This window comes from Peromyscus californicus, unplaced genomic scaffold (assembly GCF_007827085.1).
Source record: "Peromyscus californicus insignis strain IS unplaced genomic scaffold, ASM782708v3 Scaffold_7__1_contigs__length_154581171, whole genome shotgun sequence".
NCBI lineage: Eukaryota > Metazoa > Chordata > Mammalia > Rodentia > Cricetidae > Peromyscus > Peromyscus californicus.
This window is the reverse complement of record NW_026294595.1, coordinates 118,669,892-118,682,906: the sequence shown is the minus strand read 5'-3', so window position 1 is coordinate 118,682,906 and position 13,015 is coordinate 118,669,892.

The following is a 13,015-nucleotide window of genomic DNA, read 5'->3' as shown; positions in this document are numbered from 1 at the left end:
TTTGGGGCCTGGTGGTTTCCTCTTCAACTTTGAACAATGCTACTTTGGGCTATTTCTGCCCTTCTCCATGAAGCTGTCTACAAACAGGTGGCTGCCAGTCTCACCTCTACCTTCAGGTTCCCCTCAGTAAGATACTCATCTCAGTGGGCATGCCCTGAAGATGGCTGAATTTTCACACCTGACAACCTGGCTTAATTTGCCTTGTTCAGGTTCCTGCTCTTTCAGAGTCCTGTGAGTTCTGGTATTATCTGGATGTCTTTTCAAGTCCCCAAAGGGGCAAGTGTGCACACCTTCCCCCACTCAGGTCTGACTCTTCTCTGCGTTGACTTTGGGTAGAGTCACCTGGGAGTGACTGAGGATACACGTATGGAACCTGTACTCCTGTACAGGGAGGAACTGAGAAAGCCCTTGGCATGTCTCTGTGCCTCTGGGCATCTCATTTGTACCCCGAAGGCTGCTCGCTTCACTCTGAGCAACAATGTGAGACGGGGAGCCACACGAAGACACAGACATGTGACAACCCTGGTTTACTACTCACTGGCTGCGTACGCACCTGCAACCTCCATTCTGGCCACCAGTGAAGAAGCCCTTATTCTAGAAGGGTTAGGACTGTTGCTATTTCAGAATTAGCTTAACACCCCCATCACGAGTGCATTCTAGCCAGCTTGCTAGATAAGGGAGTAGAGCTGAAGAGTTTAATGACATACTTAAGGTCATGTACGTGATCAGGAGAAGTCACAGCTTGATTTCTGTGTGTTCAGAAAATTACCTGTGACTTGAGCCAACCAAACAACGGCTGTTTCTCTCTTCTCTGTGTGGTCCACACCAAGCTCATGCCACGTCACTGAACAGCCCGTTGGAAGGGCCCAGGCTCAGAAGGGTCTCAAAGCACCATTACCAAAACTGCCCGTATCAGCACAGCACACACTGATGCCCAAGCTCTCTAGTAGAAAGCAGGAAGTGCTGTGCTCTGGAAGCACTAACCCCCACTGCCCTCCTGCCTGGCGTATTCTGTGGCTCACGGCACTGACTTGCAGCTTTGGCTAAGCAAGAGCTTGTTTAACTTCACCGTGCGTCACCTTGATGGTTGGGTGGTTGTGTTTTCACAAGACCAGACCCATGGAGCCTTCTCCACTTTTCACCCACTTCCTCTGGCTTGCAGCGGTGTGTGTGTGTGGGGGTGTGTGTGTGGGGGGGTGTTCCAGGCTAGGCTAAGGTTCTCTGAGTGCCCGCTGCCCTTCACAGGGCCCTTGACAGGGCCCTACATTGGAGCTTGTAGGCAGATCCACAAGGAAAGGTGTGAGAAAAAACAACAGGCACTCTCCACATAGAAGAAACCCATGGGGAAGGGTGGGTTGTGGGAAGAGTTTTCTGATAGTACAAGGAGATAATTCTACAAAGCATGAGGCATGTCCCCTTCACAGTTCACAGGAACAATCTCAGACACAATCTCATGACAATGTGACCTGGCCAAGTCCCTTGCCCTCTTTTCCTTGGCCTTGCTTTCTTCATCGGTAAGATGGATAGCACACGGGGATATTCTAACATATTCTGAGTTCTGTCCATGCTCCTGGTTTACAGCTTCTCCAAAGCAGGTCCATGGAAAGTGTCATCTTCTCTACTTTTACCTGTTCAAAAAGACGTTCTCCAGCCCACCTCCTCTGACAGCAGGGTGTAAGCCTTCCTCATTCCAATGGTCTCCGTCCATCCCTCAAGGAAGGAATGCTGCTGAGAGAAGCCGTGGGGGATCTGAATAGATTCTTTACTGGGTTCCTTGCCCAGCCCATTAGTGTTGAGTCTGACCCTTTTTTCCCAGTCACCTCTGCACATGGTTGTGCATGCTTCAATTGTGCCCATGTAGTAACGGCTCCAGAAAAATGCAAAACCCAAACAATATCTGGATAGGCTTCGGGATGATTCCAGACAGTTCCGCAATGGCGATTCCCAGAGGGTGGAGCCTTAGAGAGGGACAGAGACTGGGCATCCCTCGCCTGCTCCAGCAGCATAACAAGCAGGGGACTTGTTTTCCTGGGTTTTCAGGGCCTCTTGGGGCTGAGCTTTAACAGGGGATGGCGTTCTACTGGGTAAGTCACATCAGCAGTGCCTGGATTAGACCCCCAGTTGCTGTCCTCTGCTTCAGCATTGACAGCTGTCATGAGAAACCCTCCCACTTTTTTGGGTCATAGGTGTCTTTCTAAGCTGGTTGTGTTGTGAGAGCAGAGGAAAACCAGGCAATTTGCTGAGACAAAGTTAGATGAATAATTTTTCAACTGCCCGCCTACCTTCCCTCAACCCTTTAGGATCCAGGCTATTCCTGCTTGTCTAAGGCTCTGACATGTCCTGTAGAACAAAAAAACTGCTGCTGATTTGGTCTCATTTATCACCACCTAGACTTTCTCAACAGCCTTTGAAGGAACACCAATTAACATTCCTTGAACCAATACTCTGGGTGAAGCATGCCTCGGCTGATTTTTAGCTTTCTTCTCATCATAGAGTTTAATTTCATGGCCTCTCTGAGGCTGTCCCCTCAGAGAGGTTTTGGAGGTCTGGTTTGTTGTGGGCTCTCTGGAACTTACAAGGACCCTGCCTGACCTCTGATGTTTCAGCCAACACAAGACACCCATACCATCGCCCATGGCTAACTGGGTGGATTTTTCTTTTGTTTACTTTTCAGTAACTCTCCTTCCTGTCTGGTGAGAAAAAGGGACCCTTTTCTGATTTCATTTCAGGTAGCTTCAAAGGGACCAGCCCCACCACTTGGGTCCAGAGATTCACAGTGATCCAGGCTGGCCACAAGACAGCACATCCTCTTCCCCATAGTAACTGCTTCACATGGATGCGTGGCTCCAGCTGGGCCAGCCAGAGAACCCTGGCACTTTGCTGCAAAGTCTGGGAGAGGAAGTGCACCCCTTTCCTACTGGGGTTGCTTAGTGCCCAGGAGCAAGGGATCTCTTCTCTGGGGTAGATCCTGCCAGAGGGATCCTTGGGGGACAAAGAACCGAGGGTGATTAACTGGTAGCCTCTTGATAGCAATACTTGAGGGTCTATATATATATAGCCGGTACCAAAGGCCTAGTATGCTCCAATCAACACCCACCCCCCTTCAGCACTGAGGATCGAACCCAGGGCCTCACACGTGCTAGGCAAACACTGTACCACTGAACTGTATCCCTGCCCCTTTCAGTTTTTTTATTTTGAGTCAGAGTCTAAGTTGCCCAGGTTGACCTCTAACTACACATATAGTCCAGACAAGCCTGGAATTTACGATCTTCCTGTCTCAGCCTCCCAAGCAGCTGGAGTTGCAGGACTGTATCACAACATTCAGAAAATTCTATTCTTTTAAACTACAGATGATCCCTGACTTATGTGTTTACCTCCTGGTAAACACATTGTAAGTTGAAATTGCATTTAATAACCTGACCTGCTGAATATGACACCTTAGTCTATCTTAATCATGCCCAAATATTAGCATACAGTTGGGCCAAACTAAAAGAACATTTTCAGTAAAATGCGGAATATCTCAAGTATACTATTGAGTGCAGAATCCTGTACAATCTCTGATTTAATCTCACGACTACATGTGAACAGATGGCTGACTGACAGTTAAAGTTCACAACCCTTGACCAGCACCCCAAGTAATGATTGGATCTCATGTCATCAGTCTAGGAGAAAAAAATCGTAATTCCAAATTCTAGGTAGAGTTTCTACTGAAAGTGTATTGTTTCCACATTATCATCAAGATTCCAATATTAGGACTGGACAGATGGCTCAGCAGTTAAAGCACTTGTTCTCTTGCAGAGGACCCCAGTTTGCATCCCAGCACCCACATGGCGTCTCACAGTCAGGTGTAACCCCAGTTCCAGTGGATCTGGGCCTTTCTTCTGGTCTCTGTGGGTTACCAGGCATGCATGTGGTACACATGTGTACAGGCAGGCAAAATACTTATAAAAAATTTAAGTGTTTAAAAATGATTGAAATATCGTACATCACACTGTTGTATGTCAGAGACTATGTGCAGTTTGAATTTGGTTTCTAATCCTGTAACCGTGAAAGCCTTACCCACCAATTTTACAAGGGGAGCATGATGAGAACCAAATGTTAAAGGAAAGAAGGAATGTATGGCAGTATTTGGGACGTAGGATTGTGTTTTTAACAGTTCCTGAGAAGACGTGAACAAAGATATATTTACCTCAGATTGGGCACCAACAACCAAAGAAGCCGTCCCACCAAAGATCAGCTTGATGACCCAGTGAGTTCAGCTGATTCCTTGCAAGGGCATGGGCAACTTACAGGATGTTACACTACTACACTCTGTTTACCACCAGCCCATCCCTCGGCAAGCATAACTCCTTAAACATCATCTAGGAGGGGCAGAGAAAGGCCCATCATTCCTGAGGCATCTCCCTGGAGTCTCATGTGCAGCCTCATGAACTGCTCAGAGCCCTGCTTGTGAGCGGCCTTTCCAGACCTTGTGAGTCATTCTTCCCCTCCAAGAAGAAATGTTAGTGGGCTTAAACTTGTGAGGGTTTAAACCTGTGAAGATAATCACAGCTGCTGACTTCGAAACATCAGTGGCCACATCATACCTGGAGGATGGAATTCCACAAAAGGTAGTCACTTCGTGATACTGTGTGGGCACCTGTGCCGGTGACAGAGAAGGGGCTAACAGAGGAGGATAATGCTTACCTCAAGGGAAGGATGCCCACTGGTAGGACTGGGGACGAATTAATGCTTACCTCAAGGGAAGGATGCCCACTGGTAGAACTGGGGACAAATCTAAGTGTAAAGTCGGCCCTGATGGGCTATGATCTAAGAGCACCCATTGACCTGCCGTCAAGGTCTCTCTTGGAGCTGGCTGAGAATGAAGTTTTAGCTTTACCCAGACCTAGAAGGTCTGGATTTAAGCTGCCCCCAAAAGGTTGGAGGGCAATGGGGACTCTGCCTGTCTGGAGTAACCATGGTTGTCTGCAAAGGTGGCTGCTGTGGATTCTTTCCTCATTCTATGTTCTTTCTGCCTACTCAAGCAAAGAACTTCTCCCTTTTTATCTCAGTTTGTTCCATGGCTTGGCCTGATCGACGTATGTGATAAAAAAACAGACTGGCATCTTCTACTTGCTATCTCAGAAGCTACTTGTCACATAAAAAGTGAGGTCCCTGAGATAACCATGATGCAACGAAACTCAAGTTACCTGCATGGGGAATGTTCCCTGGAGGGACTGAAAGCCTCACATGTGAGCGAGGCCTTCACGGGCCACCTAGTTGAGCTTTTGCTCAGAGCTGAATGCAGCTGAGTGAGTGATCCTCACCGATGTCACACCAAGATATCAAGTGACCCTCACTGATGTCAACGCCAAGTTTCTGAGCGATAGAATTGCGAGAAATAAGGTAACTTTTGCTGCACCAAGCTACTCTGCTGGGGTTATCCAGCAAGGGTGCGGAAGCCCCTGACTGTCTCTCTTCACTACACTGCCTGCAGCACATCCATTGGCTTAGATAAGATGCTGCCTGAGCACTTGTCCTGTCAGGCACTGTCCCAGGCATGAGGTGGCGGGTGAGAAGACAGCACCCACGCTCTGGGGGAACTGACACTCTAGGAGATGCCAATAAATGAGACAAAACAGAGATGATGATTTCAGAAAGATGAGGAATGATTTGTAGTGGGGATGGGGACAATCTGACTAGAGCCTTCCTTGTAAGGAGAGAACAGAACCGAAACCCTCATAGTGAGCGGTGGCAAAGAAAAGAGACAGACCATGAGATGATCTAAAAAACCAGCAGTACCAGCAGGGGAAACAACACATGAGAATCTCAAGGGTAGACAGCCTGGGGAGGGGATGCAGCTATGAGAGAGCTGTAGAGGGAGGGGCTGAGGTCAGAGATGACATCACAGAAGTGGGCGGGAGTTAGAGCGACCCTGTCCAGCTCATTAGTTAGTTGCAGCCAAGAATGGCAATGTGATCTAACTTAAAAATTTAAATGCAGTTCTTCAGCCCCACTAGCCACATTGAAAAGGCTCCATGGCCTCACAGGGGCTACCAGCTGCCCTACTGGTTGGCACAAGAACAGACCCATCTGATGAGAGTTCTGATGACCAGTGCCGGTTATAGGACACGTCAGACATAAACTCAGATTTGGGCTCAAGAGATCAGGTCACATGCTATGGGGCTCGGTCCTTCATGAATTTCCTGGAGGTTCCATTTTCCTTGAGTTCAATGTGGCTCTTCACGCTCAACAGTGGGCAACTTAAGTCTACCAACAGTCAAATGCACCAACAGTGGCCCTGCGTGCCACACACTGAACAGGCTGGAGCCTTCCTCCGGATTAGTGGCACCAGAGGTCTGTCCACGGACTCCTCTGCAGCCTCGTTTCAGCTACCAACAGTCAAATGCACCAACAGTGGCCCTGCGTGCCACACACTGAACAGGCTGGAGCCTTCCTCCGGATTAGTGGCACCAGAGGTCTGTCCACGGACTCCTCTGCAGCCTCGTTTCAGCTACCAATTTGGGGCTCCCTGATGTGAAAAAAAAAAAAAAGCCACAGGGCATGGCTACTATTTCAGGGCGACACACAGAAGGGAGATTGCTGCAATTAGACAAGGCTCATTTCCATTAGCAGAGTTTCTTCCTCAGCACAGAACATCTGTTGGTGTGGAAATACTGGCTCTGCCTTGTCCCGTCAGAAGGAAATGTCCAGGCACTGAAGACTCCATCTGGGACAAAGGCTGCAGGGGCTCCAACTATGGAATCAGGCAAGACAATGGAAACTGGTCTTTGAAACAAAGGGAAGATTAAGAAAGATCGGCCTGGCATTGCGTCACTGTGATCCCAGTCTTAGGGAGTAGAGGCAGGGGGATCATTACATTTTCTGGACTACATAAGACCCTGACTTAAAAAAAAAAAAAAAAGATTAGGAAATGCTATTTGCGCAGGCCAGGAGGTAGTGGCAAGTGGAGATGTAGTGTCTCCTCGCCATTTACAAGACCTGAATTCTTGTGACAAGTACCTTAACTTTGGGCCAGCTATATAACCACCATATATCTGTGAAATGGGGACACTGGTACTCTTGACTCCAAAGCCAGCCTTAGTCACAATCTTCTGTGCTTTTTGAGACAAGGTCTCAAGTAGCCCAGGCTGACCTGGAACTAACTCTATGTAGCTGAGGCTGACTCTGAACTCCTGATCCTCTCGCTTCTGTCACTTGAGTGCTGGGCTCACAGGCAGTTCCATTATGCCTGACACCATAATCTAATTGGTAGTAGTTTTGTAAGAAAAATGGAAGAGCTTGAGTGTTGACTAATGCCCAGGGCTAGTTCTGCTCAATGTGTATTGACCCTGTATTGGTCCTGTGGCTTTGGATAACCTGGGTAACTAGCTCATGCTGCTGTTACCACTTGAGGCCCAGCAGGTGGGTACAATTGATCTCTGGTTTTCCTTCCAGCTCTGCCCAGCTAACACAGACTCCACCACTGTCATGGAAGGCCTAGCTTGTCTGGGCTCACACAAGCAAGCTATGGGACTCAGAATTCTGCCATGTGGGATCTAGAAATGGTCTTTAAGATCTTTTAGTCTAACACCCTACTGATGTTGAGACTCCCCATCCCCAGCCAGGCTGACAGAAGGCCAGGCTTGCCTATGTGTTCTCACTTCTATTTCCAGAGCAATCTTGTTGGGGGCAGCGAGTACAGAACTCATATACATTTCAGGTTACTCTCTCCCCTGAAGTGCATACCCAGTACAGAACACAGTCCTCAGCTCCTTGGCTCATCTGTGAGGAGTGAGAGAATAACCTACTTCTCAGATCGGTGCTAGGAATGAAGAGCTGTAATGGAAGCTAATGGTCTGGCATGTACTAGGCACCATGCTTGCCCCCTCCTTCCTCTCCATCCATCACAAGCCCCTCTTGCTTGGTAGCACAAAGCTGCATGTGGGGACAAGTGTGTTCAGCAAATAGCTGCTTATGACCTTGGTGAGGGCTGGGGCATATACTCCAGAGGACTTGCCATCTGCAGACCTGTCACAGGGGTCCATCAAGAGCATGGTGACCTTTACCTAGGAAACAGGTGCTGGTTTGAGCCCTACCTCCTCCAGGTAGTTAACCTGCAGGAAAAGGCTCAGAAGGAGGCAGGCAGGGGAGAGCTTTGCCAACGTTTCCAAGACGAGTCTGGGCTCATCTGTGCATATTCCTGGCTACCAGTTTGGCTCATCCTGTCCCAGTGGGACAAGGGGACTCCAAGGCATTAAGCTCGCAGCTGTCAGCTGTGTCCTGGTCCTGGGGGCTAGGGACAAGGTATCAGTACTCACCAGGTGCACCTGGCCAGGCAGTAGCAGGCAGCAGGCGGTCTGTCACTGTGGATCTGTAACTGCAGGTGACTTCAACGTGGACAGTAATCAAGTATCTTGGGCCCTTGGGATAAATCAGTCCCAAGACCCTGAATGGGTCACATTGTGATGTCACATTGCTGAGGTACCCCTGCTGTGGCTTCTGGACGGTCAGGCGACAGGGTGTGAGAGGAGGGCCTGAGAAGTAATGAGATCTCTCTACACTGTAGAGAACACCAGCCTGTGGGACCAGGTATGACACCACATCTGTCACTTGCTCCTCCGACCCCTGCCCATGCTTATCCTGGGCCAACTCAGCTAAACTACCCCCATCTTTGTTAAGGTGGTCCCCACGAACTGACTGACGTGTACACACAACTTGTCACGCTTTCTTGTGATTTATTTAAAAATTCCAGGGCAGCTTTTTCCTTTTTACTGATGCCCCTTCCCCAGCCGTCCCCCCCCACCCCCCACCCCCCTGCCGCATACTGCAATATCTCAGACTTCCCCTTTCCTGTCCACCTGGTGTGGCCTCAAAACAAGCAAAACATTTTAAATATTAGCTTAGGAAATGGACACAAATCTGCCCCGCGTCCATGGAATCCAGTACAGATGTCCTTTAGGTTATCTTCTGCTGTGGTGTCTGGCTTTGTTCCATGGGTGGCAATCAATAATTAGGAATACTTTTAATAATAGGACTAAAAAGCAAAGACTTCCTCAAAGGGAATGAAACGAAACGTTTCCTGAGATCTCAACCCTCTTTTTCTGCTGGTGCTTAGGGATTCTATCCTGGGGAGCAATTCAACACGGATTCACCAACTGACACGGGGCAAGTGCTTGTTGCTGAGCTCATAACCTGAGTTCGATTCCCTGAACCCACATGATGAAAGGAGAGAACCAGTTTTTACAAGTTGTCCTCTGACCTCCACGTGTGCTCCATCCTCACAAATATATATTTAAAAGTGCTTCATTTTGGAAAGAGTTGAGTTATTCTCAGTTTTAGAATTGAACGGTGGCTCTCAAGTGCAGTTTCCACATGAGGCATCTTGATTCAGTAGGTCTGGGGTGGCACCCACAAAGGAACATTTCTAGCAAGTGGGCAGACAAAGCTGGCACTGTGGGTCTAGGGACTACAATGCGCTTTGAGGGCAAGCGAGGAGTGCTGGTCTCCTGGGTTTGATCTTAAAATACTCCGGCGATTGATGGTAGTGTTTTGAGGTTTCTCCAGAACAAACAGGAGCTGTGCCTTTGAGACCAAAGCTAACAGAGCCTGTATTTTGTTGAAGATCTGTTCATTGGCCAGCCTGAGCCCCGATGGGGGCCTCCCTACTGGTGTTATGGGCCCTGCCCACAATCTCTTGGCTGTTCCACCTCAGCAAGAAGGCAGCCTGACTTCCAGCTGCCATGCTGGATCTCTGCTCCAGAGCCTACTACGGTAGCCCATCCCACCCACAGCAGCCAGTTGAGCAATGTCACGAGCTGTCAGTCATTCCAGTGGGACACCCTCAACCAGTGGGGAACACTTAATGGAACCAGCCGAGGACTGACTACATGGGACTGAACCCTTGGTACCCACAGCAGGAGTGACTTCATAACTCATATCTTGCTTCCTTCCTCTATCTCTGCTCAGCCAGCTCTGGCCAGTATCCCCCTAGGAACAAACCCCAGACTACTGATCCCTAAGTCCTCATCTCAGGGGAAATCAACTAATTCACCTAAGACATGAATAAGAAATGCTATATGTCCTTGAGAGAGTCGCAATTATTTTACTGTTTTTTTCTAGAGGGTCTCATGTAATCTACTTTGGCCTTGAACTTACTTTGTAGCAGAGGATGACCTTGAACTCCTGATCCTCCTGTCTCTACCTCCTGGGAGTGTTGGGATTACAGGCATGTACCACCACACCTGGCTCAGACCCTACCTTGGCCAGGCTTTTGTAAGTGCTGAGGAATGGAACCCAGGGTTTTACACATGCTAGGCAAATTCTATACTGACCTACATCGCAAGCCCCAAGAAGGGCACCATTAGAAAGAGAAACAGGAGTTGTCCTAGAATAACATGGAAGGTCTGGGAATAGCAGGCAAGAGTGAGGTCCCTGCGCAGATGGAGGCGTTCTCCTGGTTGCCTTTTGGAGTTCAGTTAAGGTTACCTTGAGGAAACACACAGTGGGTTTGCTCAGGGGGAGGCCTGGAAACCTGGCCCAAAGACCTTTTCTCCCACGTGGGGAGGCTTCTCGTGCTGCCCACAGGAGTTGATGGATTCCACACATTTCCACTGTGTTCGCCTTCCCCTCTTGAAACAAGGATGTGGAGGTGGGGCTCAGCAGATGTGGCAAAGCTCTTACTCAAATGTTTGAGGAGTGTTGGAAGGTTGGAGAGTGGTGGAGAAGGGCTGTGCTGGTGGGCAGAATCAGTATGCTCTCCTGGGTACCCTGCACAATGCTGAGAGTTTGTCCAGCCTTCCATGTGCATCATAATAGGATCAACCCAATTCCCCCACTGCCTTTGCAGTGAACCTCAGTTCCCACCCAAGCTCCTCTCATGGTGTCCCCTCTCATTATCACCATCCCTCTGGAGTCCCCCAAATCCATACAAAACCCAACAGAAATGTGTATGGCAAGAAAATATGCCTCGAACTACATTTCCTCCAACCAGATACTTCATATGCGGGAATTCTGGAAGTGCTACTGCTGGTCATCTTTGGTGGGTCATTTTTAAGGTACAAGGCCCTCCAAAGTTCCTCTTTTCCCCATTTTCTCTTGGCTCAAGACAGCATGACACCTATGGAAGCACTATGCTGGGAGCATTGTCAACCCTTCCCCCATAGCCAGGAATCAAAAGGAAATCAGCAGAAGTGTATGTGGTCATAGGCCCGTAACCTATGCATTCAGGAAACTGAGGCAGGAGGCTAGTAGGTTCAAGGCCAGTCTGAGAAACACAGAAGACTCTGTTGGGGGTGGGGGTTGGGGAGTGGGGGGGGGGAGAGAAGAGAGAGAGAGAGAGAGAGAGAGAGGATGAAGCATGATTTTTTTTTTCTTTTGTGGTGTGGCAAACAGCTCCAAGACCTTATGTGTGTTAGGTTAAAAAGTCTATCCCCAAGCTACATTCCAGCCCATGAAAATGCTTACAGCAGATCATTTCATGCCTATGATTAATTTGAAGAAATAATCCAAAGTATGAAAAACATATATATATATATATATATATATATATAACATATTTGAACGCATAAATCTAGAACATAGAGGGAAGTTTATGACTAAAATGTTAACATTAGTGCTATTTAGAATTGTGAGAAATTGGAAATAATTTAAATTTTAATAGAAGGGTAATTAAGTAAATTGCAAAGAATTCTCTTGTTAGACTATTAGGAGTCATTAATATAGTGATTATGAAGACTGTGGGTAACAGAAGAACACAAAGTATGAATTTCAACAACAGAGCATAAAAACAATTACAATTATGAAAATACTTGCCTATAAAAAAAATGGTCACCGTCATCAGGGAAAGGCATATTAAAGCCAATACATTCTTCCAGAATGGCTAAAATCAAAAGAGCAGCCATACTAAGTGTCGGCAAGGATGCTGGTCAACCACAACTTTCATTTAATGAAAAAGTTATAACCACTTTGGAAAATTGGTGGCTTCCTTTAGAGTTAAATATACACACCTGTTCTATGGCCCAGCGTTACTCTTCCGTGTTTCCCAAAGATAAAGGCAACACACCTACAAGAAAGACTTGTACAGAACGTTCATAGCATCTTTATGCACTATAGCCCCAACCTAGAAACAATGTAGATGTCCTTTAATAGGGACAAGATAAACCAATTCCAGTGGGCTTTTCAATTGGAATATAAGTCAGCAATAAAGCTGAAGAAATTATTGACACCCTCAGGATCACATGATCGACATAAAAAAAATCCTGCCAAGCACTAGAGGCCAGAGAGAACATTACAGACACATGATTCCATGAACACATACATGATTCCATGAACACTCACACGATTCCCTGAACACAAACTCTCAGAACAGGCAAAACTGGCTTGAGGCTACAGAAATGAGTTTAGTGGTCACCTGGAATAGGGGGCTAGCCTGGAATACGGGGGTGGGGAGGGTAGGTTGAAGGGTACAAGGCAAGCTTATGGATGAAAGGAATATTTTAGATCTTTTTCTGGTAATGACTGAAGTACACTTATCCAGATTCATAGGTTTATACCTTTTTTAAAGGAGGGACCCTGGGAATTGAATCCAGGTCCTATCCCATGCCAGGCAACTACTCTACCATCTGAGCTACATCCACAACCCTGACTTGCACTTTCGAGATGCATGAAGTTTGTGTCAGTGAGATGGCTCAGCAGCTAAAAGCAACCACTTGCCTCTGACCCTGGCAAACTCAGTTCCATCCCTAGGATCCAGGTGGAGAAGGTTGTCCCCTGACCTCTGCTGGCACACTACAGTATGCGTGTGCACACATACACAGAAATTTTAAGAATATTACAAAAAGTTTAGTACATGAATTTAAAGCATATAATTTATACCCCAAGAAGGTAAACACATATGAATAACTGTGTGCTTGTGTATATGCAATGATGTATAATATATGTATGCATACATGATGCTTGTCTAGAGGACAATAGAAATAAATATACCCCAAATATGATAGAAATTGTGTTTCATGGATAATATTTTAGGTGTTTC